General features: G+C 40.0%; 1 protein-coding gene across 3 annotated transcripts in view; it reads right to left on the minus strand.

Annotated features, from left to right (window-relative positions):
• The window catches only part of GARRE1 (granule associated Rac and RHOG effector 1), a 99,048-nt gene extending 86,636 nt beyond the window's left edge, over positions 1–12,412 (minus strand). Inside the window, exon 1 of one of the 3 annotated variants that reach the window (XM_075940084.2) lies at positions 12,297–12,412. The gene's annotated coding sequence lies outside the window, so the exon portion shown is untranslated. Of the gene's footprint in view, positions 1–11,523; positions 11,989–12,296 lie in introns of those variants that run through there. The other 2 variants (XM_075940086.2, XM_075940085.2) reach the window with 2 other exon arrangements.
• Between the last annotated feature and the right edge of the window lie 3,670 nt (positions 12,413–16,082).

Below are 16,082 nucleotides of genomic sequence, written 5' to 3' on the forward strand. Positions count from 1 at the left end.
CAAATACTCCAACATATATTCTTCAGCATAATACTTAGGCCTGGTTCTCCATTTGCAAACTCTAACTGTATCAGTCAGGATTTGATTTTGTTGTACTGGTGTGATACTCATGTAACACCCTGTAACTCCCACTTTTATATGATTAGGATACATGTTACACAAAGTATCTTGTGAAGTATCATTTCAAAAGTCATTATCTGCTGAACATCATTGTCCTGTTAAAATGTGTGGATCAACGCTATATATGGAGTTGATTTTGCTACATGTTTGTTACTGAAACATTATAATTCTGGGGAATGCAGACAGCCTAGTTCCTCAATTTCAAAAAGGACTTAATACTGGTATTAAAAAAACTATTACTGTAGCTACTGAACAACCATTCGCCATAAGGTGAGACTTTAAACAAAAATTTCATACCCGAAATCTCAACTATCATGTACTCAGAACACGTGAACAAGAAATTTACAATTCACCTGAAAGACATTTCTAATCTCATGTACGCAATAGAACCGATTGTCCCCCACCAGGGGTGGAGGTGATTCCTTATGGAGAGGAGGAGGGTGCAAAACAAGAGATCATGGATACCTCATTTACCCTTTCTCCCCCATCTCTACATACTGCAACAAGAGTGTATGAAAAACAAAGAACCATCATTGACCTGTCAAGGGATGGTCCTAATTGAAAGGCTTTCTGTTTAGTATGAACTGCTCTGAGCTTTTGGGTGAGAAACCATTTTTTGCTTTCAAATCTTATTTATCTTGGTAAAGTTCAGGAAAAAGCTTGTGTGTTTATCTTTTATTCTTTTGTAACCAATTCTAATTTTTATGCTGTTTTCACATAAAGTACATCTTTCTCTAGTTAAAACACTTGTTTTAATGTTTTATCTAAACCAGTGTGTTTTCACTGAAGTGTCTCCACTAAGATTAATAATAGGGATGTGAAAGGTTAACCAATGGGGATGGAGCAGCTCCCCGCCTACTGCGGACAGGGGCTGCTCTGGGCACCCAGAGCAGCCCATTTGCAGCAGAGCCTGGGTGTGCTGCAAGCAGGGCGCCTGTCTTTGGTGGCGTGGGTATGTCACAGACAGGGGCTGCAGTGAGGGCTTGGAGCCAGCAGCAGCCACAGCCCCACCCCAGGGGCTGAGAACCAGCAGAGCCAGCCCCAGTGCGGGGTTTGGGAGCAAGGAGGCTCGCAGGCTAAGGGGCTGGAGCAGTGAGATCCCGTTTAGCTGGTTAATCAGTTAAAACTGATTACATCCCTAATTAACAAAGGCTGTGACAATCATTTTCTTTGATAAAATAACGGAGTAATTAATGAGTTTGCTCTGTTCGGTAGTGTGATGGACAGCGCAAGATGTGCATTTCTGGGGTGCAAGGCTGGGGTGAAGAATATCCAAACGTTATTTTGTGTCTATTCATGAGAGGCTGGGAGAGCATGCATATAATTCTGCTGGTGTGCCGTCACATGCTAACAGCTGTGAGCAAACAGAAGCTGGAGGGGTTTGCTGCTCATTAGCATTGTAAAAGGTATCCCAGGCTGGAGAATTAAGGGGACACACTATTCAATAGTCCAGCTTGTACCCTGGAAATGTCACAACCACTAAAACCCATTCCAATGTAGATGCAATTATACTGCCATAAAAATGCACTATACTTGTATAGCTTATTTCTCTTCCCGTATACAAATATCAGTATATACAGGTATAAATTGGTGTACAATGTACCTCTATGCTAATATAAATGCATCTACACTGGTGAGGGCTGCACTCCTGTAACTGTATTGATACAGTGAACACCATGCAACCTTCAGGTATAGACAAAATCTGACTTTGTAGCATACCATAACTACTTATATTTTCTCATACAAACAAGGAGGCCAGTACAGCAGATATTCAATTCTCTCACTACATTTACTTCCCAGAAAAGAAACTTTTGAAAAGCAAATACTTTATATATGCTGAGCACTTCAAAACAGAACATGGATTCACTACTTTTGATTGACAGTTATGTTTTAAAATATTAAAATTTAAATACTGAATCAAATTATTTGTATCTATGTAGAATCTTGTTTGCAATTTTTAAACCAATGTCTCCAGAAAAAAGTATATTCTCTAAGTCCCCATAAATCTACCTTTCATTAGTATTGCATGTATAACTCCAACAGCTTTAACAAAGAAAGTTGGTTTTTAAGAAACAGGCAAGCAAAAGGTTGGTGGCAACAAAAATGTAACAGTAAGGAGAGCAATAGCTAGTGGAAGGTTGCAATCTAGATTAAAACACAATTAATATACAACTTGCCCAGTACACATACAAAAAGTTTGGCTTTTGACATGAAACCACATCAGCTCCCAATCACACCAGCATCACGAAGACAGACCTCTATACCAGTGGTTCTCAAGCTTGTAGTCTATTAAGAGCTTTTTGAGGAAACATAGATCAGAAGGTTTCAAAATATAAGAGAAGGCAGATCCATGAAAGGCTCTCTCTTCCATTAAGTTGCCCACAAAATAAGAACTCAGTACTCTAAACCAAAAACAGTGAGTGGGAGGATGGATAGAGGGTACTCTATGGAGAGTTCCACATTTTTCCATGCCACAGGCTTAAGTGGTGAGAAAAGTCACTAACAAAATACTGTACATTTAAAACTAGCAAGATTTCACACATTTGTACTGCACTTAATCAAATGAAGCAGCACTGCCACATACTAATCTTAATATGTGTAAACAGAAATGGACTAGAATAACTATTTAAATATTTGAAAATGCAGTCACTTGCCATAAAAAAAAAAAATCAAGCTAACCAGACCTAGGACTGACACATTACCAAGGAACTGACTTCTGCACTGCCATTTCCAAGATCCAAATTCAGTTTAACCAATCAATAGATTTCAAAGCCAATAGTGACCTATGTGTTTGAGTCCATTAAATTTTCCAGTTACTCCTATATTTGATCCAAGGAACGGATGTTTGACTAAAGCATACCTTCCAGAAGGGCACCGAGAGTAGATCTGAAGTCATCGAGGGTACACTACAGAACAAGGTCAAATTAAGATACGCAATTTCAGCTACATTAATTGTGTAGCTGAAGTTGAAGTACCTTAACTCAACTTTTGGTGCTGTCCGCATCGCAGGAAGTCGAAAGGAGAACACTCTCCCTTCGACTTCCCTTACTCCTCATGGAAGCAGAACTACCGTTATCGACCGAAGTGCCCCTCTCAATTTGAATTAGCTGCTTTAGCTAGACCCACTAATTTGAACCCTGGAAGAGCGACAGTGGCAGCTTCTCTATAGTATAGACGTACCCCAAGAGATTTCTAGGCCTAGTCTTTTGACATCATGCCAGAAGGCGGTCAGAACAAGCACTCCTGGAGTGACAGGAGAATCTTCTATTATTAAAACAACCACTCTTATAATCTGAAAAGAATCCATCCAGTCCTCAGCTAAAAATATGGTCATTGTCATATGGAAAGATGAGAGGGTAGAATAAAGAGAGCTTCTAGTATCTGTCCAAGAGATGTCCAGAGGATACATAATTAAAGGGTGAATCACATTTCTAGCAAACATTTATCTAACTGACTACATACATAGCATTAATCAAATGTCATAAATATACAAGCCATCCCAGAAAATGAATTGAATAGAAGATCTGCTTTTCCTACTATGTCTTCAAATGAAAAAAAATACACTGTCTTTTCCCCAAAAACACCTTACTAAATCTTGTGTGTTAACTACAGATTTACTCTATCATACCAATCTACCACCACAAAAATGTGACATTCCTATATAAAAACAAAATATGTATCATTAGTGGTTTTGAACAGATTTCACATCCAGCAACATCTACAAAGCAATAGTTTTCACTTAACCAGACCTAAATCTTTTTTAACCACAAAACCAAGCAATAGATTAATTTCAAAATAGCACAGGTCAAATGTACTACCCTTCCACAAGGATAAAAGTAATAACTACTTATGACCAAAGATTACCACACAAGATTATTTCCTGCCCCCAAACACGTAAATTGCTATTTCACTACAAAGATTAAATATGATATGAAAAAGACATTTTACTTAGCATTGATAATATGAATTAGAAGTACAAGCATGCAATTAAGAGCTTTCAAATTGATTCATACTAAATTTAAAAGTACTTTAACTTCTAATTACGTTTTATAATTTTGTACCAAGTTTGCTAATCACAAAAATTGTGTGTGTGTTTTTAAACAAGTAACTCTCTACAGCATACTACACTTTGGGCCTGAAATGAGGTCTACATACTGAATTTAACAGTACAATCTGTTATACTGGAAATGACTGAAATGTTTAAATAAACAGGATTAAAACTGAATGATTTTAGTTGTCTACAAGGAACTGAATTAAGGTAGCAGAGAATTTCATATGTTATGAATTTTTACATTAAAAAATGTAAAAGTCAGTAAGTCATATACATGAAAATAATCTAGATAATATTAAAAATAATCTAAGTGTAACAACGGTACTTCCCTCCTTGAAAAACAAGTATTTTTACAGAATCAGCATAGCATCGGCCTCTTTAGTGTACAAGTCTTACGTATCAGTTAACATGGAGAGCTGGGGAAAAGACTGCTGTGAATGTATTAAATAAGTGTGGGGTTTTATCATTGTCTTAAGGGTACACAATATTTTTAAAGTGTTAAATATGTTTCAGCACCATATTAAGGAACTTTTCTATGTTGCCTGTTTGTTGCTTCTTATAAACAGCAGCAAAATGGGTCACAAACTTATGGGCATTTTAAAAGTAGCAAAAGTTGCTGCTCCATCATAAATACTAACCAATATTTTTTGGTGATAGCCTATAGATAATTTATCCTTAAGACATGAAACATGTAGTCATCTTCTTGGACCACAAAAAAAGAGGAGATTAGAAACCTCAGATATAGCAACATATTTTCAAGGAGCATGAAATGTGGACACTGAGTGGTTTTGCCTTTTTTCTCTCTGTGAATACTTTCATACCTTTTTAGTCTCTGCCAGCATCCTGTCAGAGACCATATCTGCAGGATCTACAATCTGTATTGATGGAGAAAGAACTTGCTTAACTCAAGAAGGAAAATCCCACAGAGCCACTGATATGATCTTACTCATAGCAGGTCTGGACCTGCGTCAGAGGGATTTGCCTTCATCCCCGTAAATCTTGGGAAATTGTGATACCATCCAGAAACCATAAGCAGCCCCAATGTAATATACTGCCAGTGAGAAATTCTACTTACCAAGCATGAACTACATTTTCTACATTAGTTTTCATATCTACTATAGATACTATAGTTTCAAAACTACATTAGTTTTCATAATAGAATGGATTCAAGATACAGTGTACTGTACTGGAATACTCTAGTACTAAAGTGACTGTAGCATGAATCACAGTACTGAGGTCCTCACTGAAAAGAAAAACCTGTCATAATGGGTCTTTTTATCCTCCTCCTACATTTTGGTCATTAGATGAAAACTTTAACATTCTATGATTCCCTTTAAAAAGTCGAGAACAAAGCATTCAGGGTGCATATCATTTTGATAAGAGAAAGACAAGCTTCCCCTATGACATGTTTGGAAAATATTTAAACAAAAAGCTGGATTCTGCTCTTCTATTTCCAGATTATTCCAAAAGATGTAAGATTCAATCAATCCTCGGGGAGTATTCTCTAATCACATGTATCACTCCGTTGTGGCCACTGAGCATACTCCTGATTTACAAAGCAAAAGTAATTACTGTGGTATTAGAATTGGAAGTTTAATCAACATTCTACCACCAAAAAACCAGTTAATATGTTAAACAAGTTTTAGTTAGAAATCTCAAACATATTGCCAGAAAAGAACACAACTTATCCAAACCCTGAAAAAAAGGTAGCCTGTTTTTGTCCTAAATTATCTTAATTCTCCATATAATTTGTGTTATCCGGACATGTTTACAAAAATGGAGGAAGCTTAGAATCACACAAATAGCACAGTGAAAAGTGACTGGAAATGGGGGAGGTTGGGATTTAGGGTAAAAATAAAGTTATATTTATCCAAAAACTACCTGAAAAATCCAACAAGCAAGTGAAAAAGCAACAAACAAGGAATAAAAGATAAGTCATGTCTATATTCCAAAACAATAAACATTTTGCTAAGATTTAGTTAACTTTAAAATACTCGTAATTTCAGAGGAAAATACTACCTGAACAAAAAGATTTAGTTTTAGAAAGTCACTATAAAGACTGGAAGTTAAAATTAATGTTACAATTCAAAAGTACATTTTGGCATCTTTTCTGGCTTTTCTTTAAACAATGAATAATCATAAAAAGTTTCCTTGTAAATTTTTGCTATTATGTAAAGTATTACCATTATGAATGGGCATACCTATAGCTTACAGGAAAAAAAGATGAAAGTAAATATTTTTAAAGTGCCAAATATATACAAATTAAATTTAGGCCAAAAAAAAAAAAAAAAAAGAGAGAGAGAGAGACACACACACACACACACACACACATTTTCAGCGAATTCTATGTTCCCCTTTGTGGACTTCCCTTAGCAAGGGCAGATTTTTATCTTCTCTTCTCCAAACATAAGGCATGGCATACCACTTCTCAATTAACAAATAGAACACATCCATAACTGCACAGTTCACTGCATAAGAGATGTACTACTGGTTTCCTCAATTATATTAAGCTTTCATTTAGCAGCATCTATGAATCATCATCTCCTGTTAGCTATGAGATTCCATCTCACTCTGATGACCAATATTTTCACTTCAATATTTTTAAAAGTGATTTTTAAAATATACATATATATTCACTATGCCTTCTATAACATGTATAACAAAACAAAACACAGAAACAAATAAAGACCATCCTATCAAAACAAGACTAAACACACATTTTCCCTTTGGGGCAAGGATGGGGGAATAAAATCATAGAATCACAAAATCCTACGACTGGAAGAGACGTTAGGACAGGGGAGAGCAATAATTTTTGCCTGGGGGCCACAACATTTTTTTGAAGTATCCCTGGGCCACCCAGAAGGGGCAGAGCCTAAACAGGAAATGGCAGGGCCTAAATGGAAAGGAGCAGGGCTGCCCCACCCTTTGCCCCCCCTTCCCACTAAGCACCCATGCCCTAGAAGAGGCATGCACACTCCCCTACCCCCTAGGCCAATCAGGGCCTGGAGGCTGGGGAGCGCGGGAAGCCTCCTTCTGCCCTGTGAGGAGCACATAGCGTTTTGAAGTGTCGCAAGCTCCTCGCAGAGTTGGGGAAAGGGCAAAGGAAGCTTTATAAAGCTCCCCTGCCCCCAGGCCCTGATTGGGTGGGGGAAGCACACGAAGCCTCCTACGCTTCCCCCCTCCCCCACCCTGTGAGCAGCGTGTGGCGCTTCAAAGCTCCACGTGCTCCTGGCAGGGTGGGAGGAGGCTTCATTTACTTTCCCAACCCCAGGCCAATTAGAGCCTGGGGGCGGGGGAGCAGCAGGTCCTCCACGGATCGAATCATCCACTTGGCGGGCCGGATCCAGCCCGGAGAAGCCCTATTGCTCACCCCTGCCTTAGGAGGTCAAGTTTAACCCCCTGCCCAAAGCAGGACCAATTCTAACTAAATCATCCCAGCCAGGGCTTTGTCAAGCCATGATTTAGAAATCTCTAGCGATGGAGATTCGCCCACCTCCCTAGGCAACTATACCAGTGCTTCACCACCCTCCTAGTGAAATACTTTTTCCTAATATTCAACTAGACCTTTGTTAAAATACGTTTAACAGATGTTAATCATGTCTCTTAATGCAATATTGGATGGCACTCAAATACAGTGATGAGTAAAGCATACAAACTTATATAGAACAGAATTTAAAACTCAAACATACTGACTAGACTACCTTTGTTGTCTCAATCAGTGTAGTTTAATAGATACATATTCTGATAAAGTATCCCATGTGTCACCTGATTGAAGCCTGTGTACCACAGCTTGAAACTTTTTCTTATTGTATAACAAATCTTACGTGGTGAATTATAAGGCCTACACTGGCCTGTTATTCCCACCACTTTATACACAGATACCAATATTTTATTCCTATGCACAGATCTTAGCAGTTCTTCAACAATGCACACGTTTATGTGCCTTTTTGTGGCCTTCTCCCACTCCTTCACTTTTAAATGTCCACTCCCTAGATATCTCCTGCTTCTATTCTCATTCTCCTCCTCCTCCTCTCCCTTTTCCTATCATAAGTCTATTCCAATACAGGACTTCTACTTGCACAGTGCATTGTTTTAAAACCTTAAAACAACTGCACATAATAGGACACTGATCCCTTGGAGCCCTGAGCGGAAAAAAAATGTGTATTGGCATCCGCATCTGTATCCGCAAAAATGAGCTGTATATATCCTCATTGTCATCTGTGGATAGAAAACATATATCCATGGACTTGCAGGGCTCTACTCATCCCAAATTTTTCTCGACTACAAAGCATCAGTTCTCACAAAAGAATAAAACAAAACTGATATTTCTAGGCCAAGCCATTTTTAGATATAACCCTGAAAATGTTCCCAAAAAGTGAAAATACTTCATTTTTAACCACAAAGACACTTTATCCAATTTGCTTCAGACTTCACAGAAAAATTTCAATCTGATTAACTGCATGTGGAAGTTTCAGATAGATTAGTTCAGTTTTGGCAAAGTCAGAGCAGGTGGTCAAGAAGATCTGTCCAGAAAGCATGTGGTACCTCTCCATAAATGATTTAAGCATCAACTTTCACAATGGCATTTGTGGACAAAAACATTATCTACATATTTTTTCCACAAATCCCTTTGGAAAAATAGGGCAATTGTTAAGAATCTCTTATAACATAAGCCTACTAAAATGCATTTCGATACACATCCAATCATAAAATTATCCAAAAATATACAAACAGAAGATTAACAAACAAAGGATTAATAAGGCAAGGCAATTACTGCTTCTGAGCCTGGAGAACACCTCCATCTGGAAAATTCTAAAGTGACTATAAAGTTATCATACCAAGCAGAAATTAAGTTTAAACAGCACTATCTGGAGACTAGGAATACCATCTTGTACTGTAAGATCTGATGTTCTCACAAGCTATATTTTGTAAAGTCTAATCAGGTCAGTTGCTCTCTGAACTAGTCCCAACATATTATTTTGTAATGAAGTTATACGTTCTGCTATAAAAATCATCTTTCAGATGCAAGATAAAAGCAAGGTCCTGACCCTCTGTGTAGTTTATTAATGGTTTCCTGGCACTCTTTATAAGAGCTGGGGCAGGGTCCTGGCTAACATCCAACTCTAGTAATAGCACTCTACTTACCTACAATTACTCCTGCAGTTACAATGAGAAATACTCTCCACTTCCTGTTCTAAACTGTCATATAGTACTACTGTGCATTGTTGAAGAGTTCCACATTTCATCTGAGGTCTGCATTTCAGTGGTGCATTCATTTATCTGAGTGTATAGTTTGTCAAGTACGTAGAGAACCGTTGGAATAAAAGGAGCTTTATATAACACGTAATAATAAAGCGTAGGTCTTAGGAATGGGAAAGCACATGCCTCAATCTGCTCTCACTAACAGTATTCCTGGTGCCATCTTTATTACCCCTCCTCAGTGCACCAAGAACCACCCCAAAATACTTTTAAGTCTTCTGCCACATTGTATGAGGTGGCAATTTCCTCACCTGAGCAACTATATTGGTCATGTTTTTCCACAGGTCATCATATTTATCAAAGAAAAGAAACACTACAGGAAAATGTGTTTCTCTTATTTTTGTAAAAGAGAAAAATTGATGATTATGAGGCTACATTGAATGGGAAGGGGGGAAAGAAAGGTGTTTAATCATCATGGATGTTGGGGCAGAAAGTGAAAGAGGGCTAGAGTGTAGAGACACCGAAAGAGAAAAGGATATGGAAGAATAGGAGATTATGCAATAAGGCAATAGCTCTCAACCTTTCCAGATGACTTCATCCCATTCAAGAGTCTGATTTGTCATGGGTAACCCCAAGTTAACATAAAAATACAAAAGTGTCACAACACACTATTACTGGTAAGTTGCTTACTTTCTCCTTTTTACCATAAAATAAGATAAATCAATTAACTATAAATACTGCATTTGCATCCCAATGTATGGTATATCGAGCAGTATAAATAAATCATTGTATAAAATTTTAGTTTGTACTGACTTCGTTAGTGTATTTTATATATATAGGCTGTTGTAAAACTAGACAAATATCTAAATGAGTTTATGCACCCCCAACAAGACCTCTATGTACCCTGGATTAAGAACCACTGGCATAAGGCACTGAGGAAGGGTACAGGTGAGCAAACAAATGAATTCAGCACGTACATTTAGATTTTTTTTTAAATATTGCTTATATTGGTTATTTTTGGCATTAAATTTGGGCTAGGGATTATTTAACAATTGACCAACATTTTTGAATCTCAAAAAAGGTTTTGGCTAACCCAGTCTATATTATTTCTAATTTCTTCATATCTGTGCACTTACTGGTTCTGAATCAGAAATGACAATATATCAGCTTTTCCTACTGATATCTCAATACCAGAAGAACCAGAAAACACACAGCAATACATGGTTTTTTTTAGCAGATTTCTAGTTCAGTTGCCCACATCTGAGATAGGATCAAAACTATCAGATGCTTGTTAGTATCAGAAGCACTAGAGATTAATTTAAGCATTTGTACAGACAGGTATACCTGGAAGAAGAAATACATGGAAGAAGAAAATAAAGCATGGCAGGGCCTCTAACCTTTTGGCTCTGCACACTGCAGAAGAAAGGTGGATAATTCTATATTCTATCAGGAGTTTAAGAAAAGATGCAAGGCCAATCCAAATTTACATTTCATTACATATTTATGCATAGTACTTTGCACTAGTCTTTCAAAACTCATCCTTAACTGTCTGCCATTCATTTATACCACTCCTATGACCAGAATATACAAACATGTATAGATGCAAAATTCCTCAAGAAAAAAAAAGTATGCTGGTTTATAACTATTCAGTTCTGAAAGTGTCTAAACTTCTAAACCAACAACTATATGTTACATTTATATCTATTATCATTATCAATTCATTTAAAATAGATCACCACCACAAAGCAGGACTCTCTCAAGCTGAAAGAATATGAGGAAAAGTGAAAAGACCCTCGTTTTGTTAATGAGGCATCTCTCGTTCTCCCATATTTATCTATATGGATAAAGTAGCAAGGAAAAAGTTTAAGAAATCATTAATCAAACTCATGCAAGTTGGTATAAGTTCAGCAAGCTACAATGACAATCAGTACCAAGATATTAATATTATAAGCACTTCAGAAAAGCTTTAGCTACATGAGTTAATGTATTCAGATTTCTGCTGTGCATGAGACATCGCTTTTCTGCGATTACAGACAGCAGCAGTCACTGTCTCATAACAGCACTAGCTAGTACCATACAAAATAATATAATATAGAAGAGACTACAGTAGCAGTCAAGATAGCGGTCACAATTTCACTCTTTTTTATGCTTACATGGCTCGAGATAAGGAGGTTTATAAAACCAGACAAGGCTGGTGCCTGCATGAGCTAAGAATCCTTTTGCACACATTGTTCTGAGCCTGTATCATGTTTTCCCCTCTGTAGGGGAGGCTGACTCCAGTGAGTGAGATTAGAGAAGGCCTCTCCAGAGCCTGGCAGCAGCTCTCTCTCTCACACACACACACGCTCGCTCTCAGAGAGTATTTCAGGGCCGGGTCACTATTTAGCAGGAAGGTGCAGTGGAATTCCCGCAGGCGCAGTCTCTGCCGGTTTCACCCGAAACTCTCACGCGCAGGTCACCAGCGGTGGGGTGGATGTCTATGGCACCCTCACGCGCGGCCCCTCTGGTGCCAACCCTCCACATCCCCCTCGTCCCTCCTCGCACCCACAAGGGGGCAGCATCAGCCCCCGGGCCCCGCTGCAGAAGGGGCTCATCCCACAGGGGCCCTGGGTTTTTCAGCCTTTCCCTAGGGACTGCCACTGCCCGACGCTGCCTCCCAAGGGGCTGCCCCATGCCCTCCTGAGAGGCTCCTCACCCCCACCCCCGTGGGCGCCCCTCCCCAGCCAGGGGGCTCCCTTCGCCCTTCCGGGCGAGGATTCCCCCCCTCCACCCTCAGGGGGGCTCCCCTCATAGCCGGAGGGGGGGGTTAATGTCCCCCCCCCCGACCCTCGCAGCACCCTGCCCCCCACCTCCCGAGCCGTGGGGCAGCTGCCGGGAGCAGACAGCTGAGCCCGCGGGCCGGGCCTGAACGGGGCCGCTCGCTCACCTGCCTGCCTCAGCCAGTCACCCCCTCACGGCACGGCCAGCAGCCCCGCTCTGTGTACTCCGGAAACGGCGGCTCCTCAGCCGGGCGCCGGGGGGAGGGACCAGGAAGAGCGGGGCGGGGTAGAGCCGGGGAGTGACAGGGGTGAGGAGCGGGGAGGGGAAGAGAAGGGGGGGCCGGGGGCTGTGAGGGGAAGATGCAGGGGAGGGTGCAGGGGACATGGGGAAGGAGTGAGGGGAGTTGGGGGAAAAGGGAGGAGAGGACGATTCAGGAGCCAGTGGGAGGGAGAGGGGAAAGCAGAGAGGCTGGAGAAGGGGATTCAGGCTTCAACTGTCCTACTGTCTCCCCTTAAATCTTTCTCCTTCCCGCCATCTCTTTTCCCCTCTTCCTCGGCTCCCCTCCCCCGTCTCACCCTAGCTCGTTCCATCTCCCCAGGAGAAGGCCCCAGGGAACCAGGCTGACTAGAGAATGCCCCCAAGTGAGCATCCCTCCTGCAGGCCCCCCCAGAAGTGTCCAGGCAAGTATTGCACAGGCCTGTCCAGAGAGCAGGATGGATGCTGCGCTGATGTGCCAGCTGAAGAGTGAACTCGAAAAATAGACTTCAAAGGCGCTATAATATAAGCGAAACAGGTGATGGGGAGGGATGTGTGTTTAGTGATGCTGGAAAGTTGAAGTTCAACATCATTGTTAAATGGTATTAGATTGGAACTGGATAACTTTTCAGTGCAACATATCTGCAAAGTGCTGTGTCAGACCAGTCGCTCATCATGTATTTATTAGTGGTTATTAGTGGTTTCATGCATTCTTCACAAGATGTTTGAAGTGTAGCTTCTTCAGGGCAGGAGTTTAAACAATTTTATTAACACATAATTTGGATAGTGATGTAGATTTTATGTCTGTACAGGAAACTGGGTTTCAGATAGTAAAGAATTTTCAAATCCAGTAAAGGGACGAGTAATGTGTATTTTTTATTTTAATTTTCTAAGATGGTATAGGGTATTAATTTGAAAAGTGAACAGGGAGTGTAATGCAGTCACAGAATAGATAGGTTGAGATTGGATTAAAAAGTGGCATTTATGTAGGCCTAATAGAGAAATTTAAAAACTGTTAGCTTGGAGATAGCCAAGTGCTTTGATTCAAGGGCCTAAAAGTCTGATGGGCTTTCATTAACTCAGAACAAACTCTCAGATTAATGCTTTGGAGAAAATAGTAACAGAATGAAACTTACAAGAATTTACATCAATTTCAGTGCTGCTAGTCAGAACCCTATGGGAAGCCTGGTAGGAATCCTTGGAGCGGGAAGAGTCTCAGCAATTAATGGAAGCAGAATAACTGGGCTTCTAATGAGCATGTTGACGCAGACTTTGCTGTGCTCTTTTCACATGTTCCATATCTACATTTTGCCTGTAAATTTAGTCTTCCAACTAGTAGGTGTCGGGGAAATTTTCAAATTCTATGATCATAGCAGGTGGGCCAGATGCAATCAGGAAAGAGATGGCTAGAGCACAGCTGGCTACTTCACCAGGATGGGCAGTCAGGAAGCACAACAAAATGATCAAGATCTTTTTTATGTGATCAGTATATGCTGGATTATGCTAATTCAGTGCAGTCTGACCAAAGTCTATACTACCTAATGTATAATACAGAGTAATATACTTGTATAATTAAGGAGAAGGAGAAAATACATAATATGCTAATCATCTATATAGAGTGACATTCATTTTGACAGTTCTAGTTTGGCTTACAGGTTCTATTTCACTATTTTCCTATATGTGTAGCTGAATATCCTTATTCAGGTATTGTAAATTACCGGTATAACATATTGTTTAGTTTTTCCTATCTTTGGGAAGGTAGTAATAAGATCAGCTACTGATTAGAGTGATGAAATTTGCATACAATGGCTGTGTTTAATTACATCTATTCATTTCCTATGAATGTTGTCTATTAAGATACGTGAGAAGTACTTTCCAAAAACTTTACTGAATAGGAAGGGAAGGAAATCTGTGCACTAGTGAAACAAAGAATGTAACAATGCTTTTTAGAGAGAGGAAGCCAGCTTTTAATACCATTAAATGTACTATGAGTGCTCCTGATGTCAGAGAAAGGGCAGAATTGGCACAGTTTTACAGTGGTAAATAGAGTTAATAAGGATATTCCTATCAGCAAGGTGTGGGATAAGATTAGAAGGATGAATGCTGGTAATAAAACCAAAGAATGGGCTGTCTTGTGTCCAGTAAAGGAAAAAACCTGATTTACTAGGGACTTTTTTTTTATTGATGGGGATGTTATGTATAGGAAAAGGAAGTATGAGAAATCCAGGATATTTTTGGAAAATAATGGAGATCAGTAACATTCTGTTGTATCAACAGTGATTTCCCCTTTGAGAGTGCCTATTATTGTAAGCAGAGCTGGCCTTAGACTAAATGGCACCCCCAATTGAAGAGCGTCTTTAGCAACCCCCTTATTTGTTAAACTTTTGAATCCCTTATTTTTATTGAATTTGTAGCCCATTTCACAACTTTCATTCATGATTTATATGCATGATTTAGTGCTGTCATATGAAAAATGTGCATGTTGTATATATTCATGCCATATATAAACACATTTTAAAAATTAATTTCCTCTAAATTTATAGAAACTTTTTTCACTTTTAATTTTTTTAAAACAGAACCATGAGCATAGGCAATGGGTTTACGAGTTAGGAGAGGCTAAGTCTCCCCAAACTGCTGGCTCATCGCTGAAAGGGTGGACACTTAAGCCATGGCCCCATCCATGCTCTGCCTCAGGGTCCTTGAAACACTCATCCTCTTCCCCTGAGGCTCCTCCTCTTCCTGTCTCCCCTCCATTCACATGAGAGACTTGCAGGAGTGGGTGAAGAAGTATGAACAAGCAGTGAACACCCAGACAGCCGGCCTGTGTGTGGGGTGAGGAGCAGGGACAAAGAGATGCAAACAGGAAACCAGGGGAAGGGGCAAAGAGGTAGAAACAGTGTGGGGAATGTTCTGTAGGCAGAATCGAAGAGGTACGAGCAGCATGTGAGGGGCTGAGGGAGAGGACGAAGAGGCTGAGGCTGAGCAGGGCCCTAGAGAAGGGTCATGAGCAGTCCAAGAGGGCTTCAAGGAGTGGGCCACGTGGAACTGGGTTTCATGGTAAGGAGGCTGAGCTGGGACAGGCTTCAAGTGGGACCACTGTTCAGGCACACACCATCTCCCCAAATGGAAGTCACACATAGTCCATGCTTCTAAGCTCAGTGCCTCCCAAGTTGAGCACCCATCTACCACCAGACCTGATTGTAAGTAAACAACAAATTCTGTTATAATATGCTGAAGTACATTAAACACGGCAGCCATATAGTATTGATGCTTGAAATGTATTTTTGCACAAGAGGCTGAACTGTAGTGAAAAGGCAATTTTAGAAATAGATATATTGTGCTTTTGTACAATACATTATAATTTTGTGGGACCACATCCCTCTACTGTATGGTAACCTGACTGGTCTTGCTTCGTGTGGATATTTGATAATGCTGGCATACACATAGTCTAATAAGACTTCTAAAAATAAATGTCACAAATCATTCATTCCAGTTGTCAGGGTATGAATAATCCTATTGTCCTGGATCTCTGCACAGTCAAAATCCCTTTTCATACACATGAGATCTTATTATTTTCTGCCTGACAAAAAGCTGCTGACCTGCATTTAACTGTACAGACTGCCCGTTGTGTCCAACCTAAGATTTAAATGACCACTGGCCTCCTGCCCAGTTCCTTTAACAGGGGGTGAAGAATCTT

The sequence above is a fragment of the Pelodiscus sinensis genome, chromosome 12, assembly GCF_052426305.1.
Source record: "Pelodiscus sinensis isolate ZL-2025 chromosome 12, ASM5242630v1, whole genome shotgun sequence".
NCBI classification, from domain to species: domain Eukaryota; kingdom Metazoa; phylum Chordata; order Testudines; family Trionychidae; genus Pelodiscus; species Pelodiscus sinensis.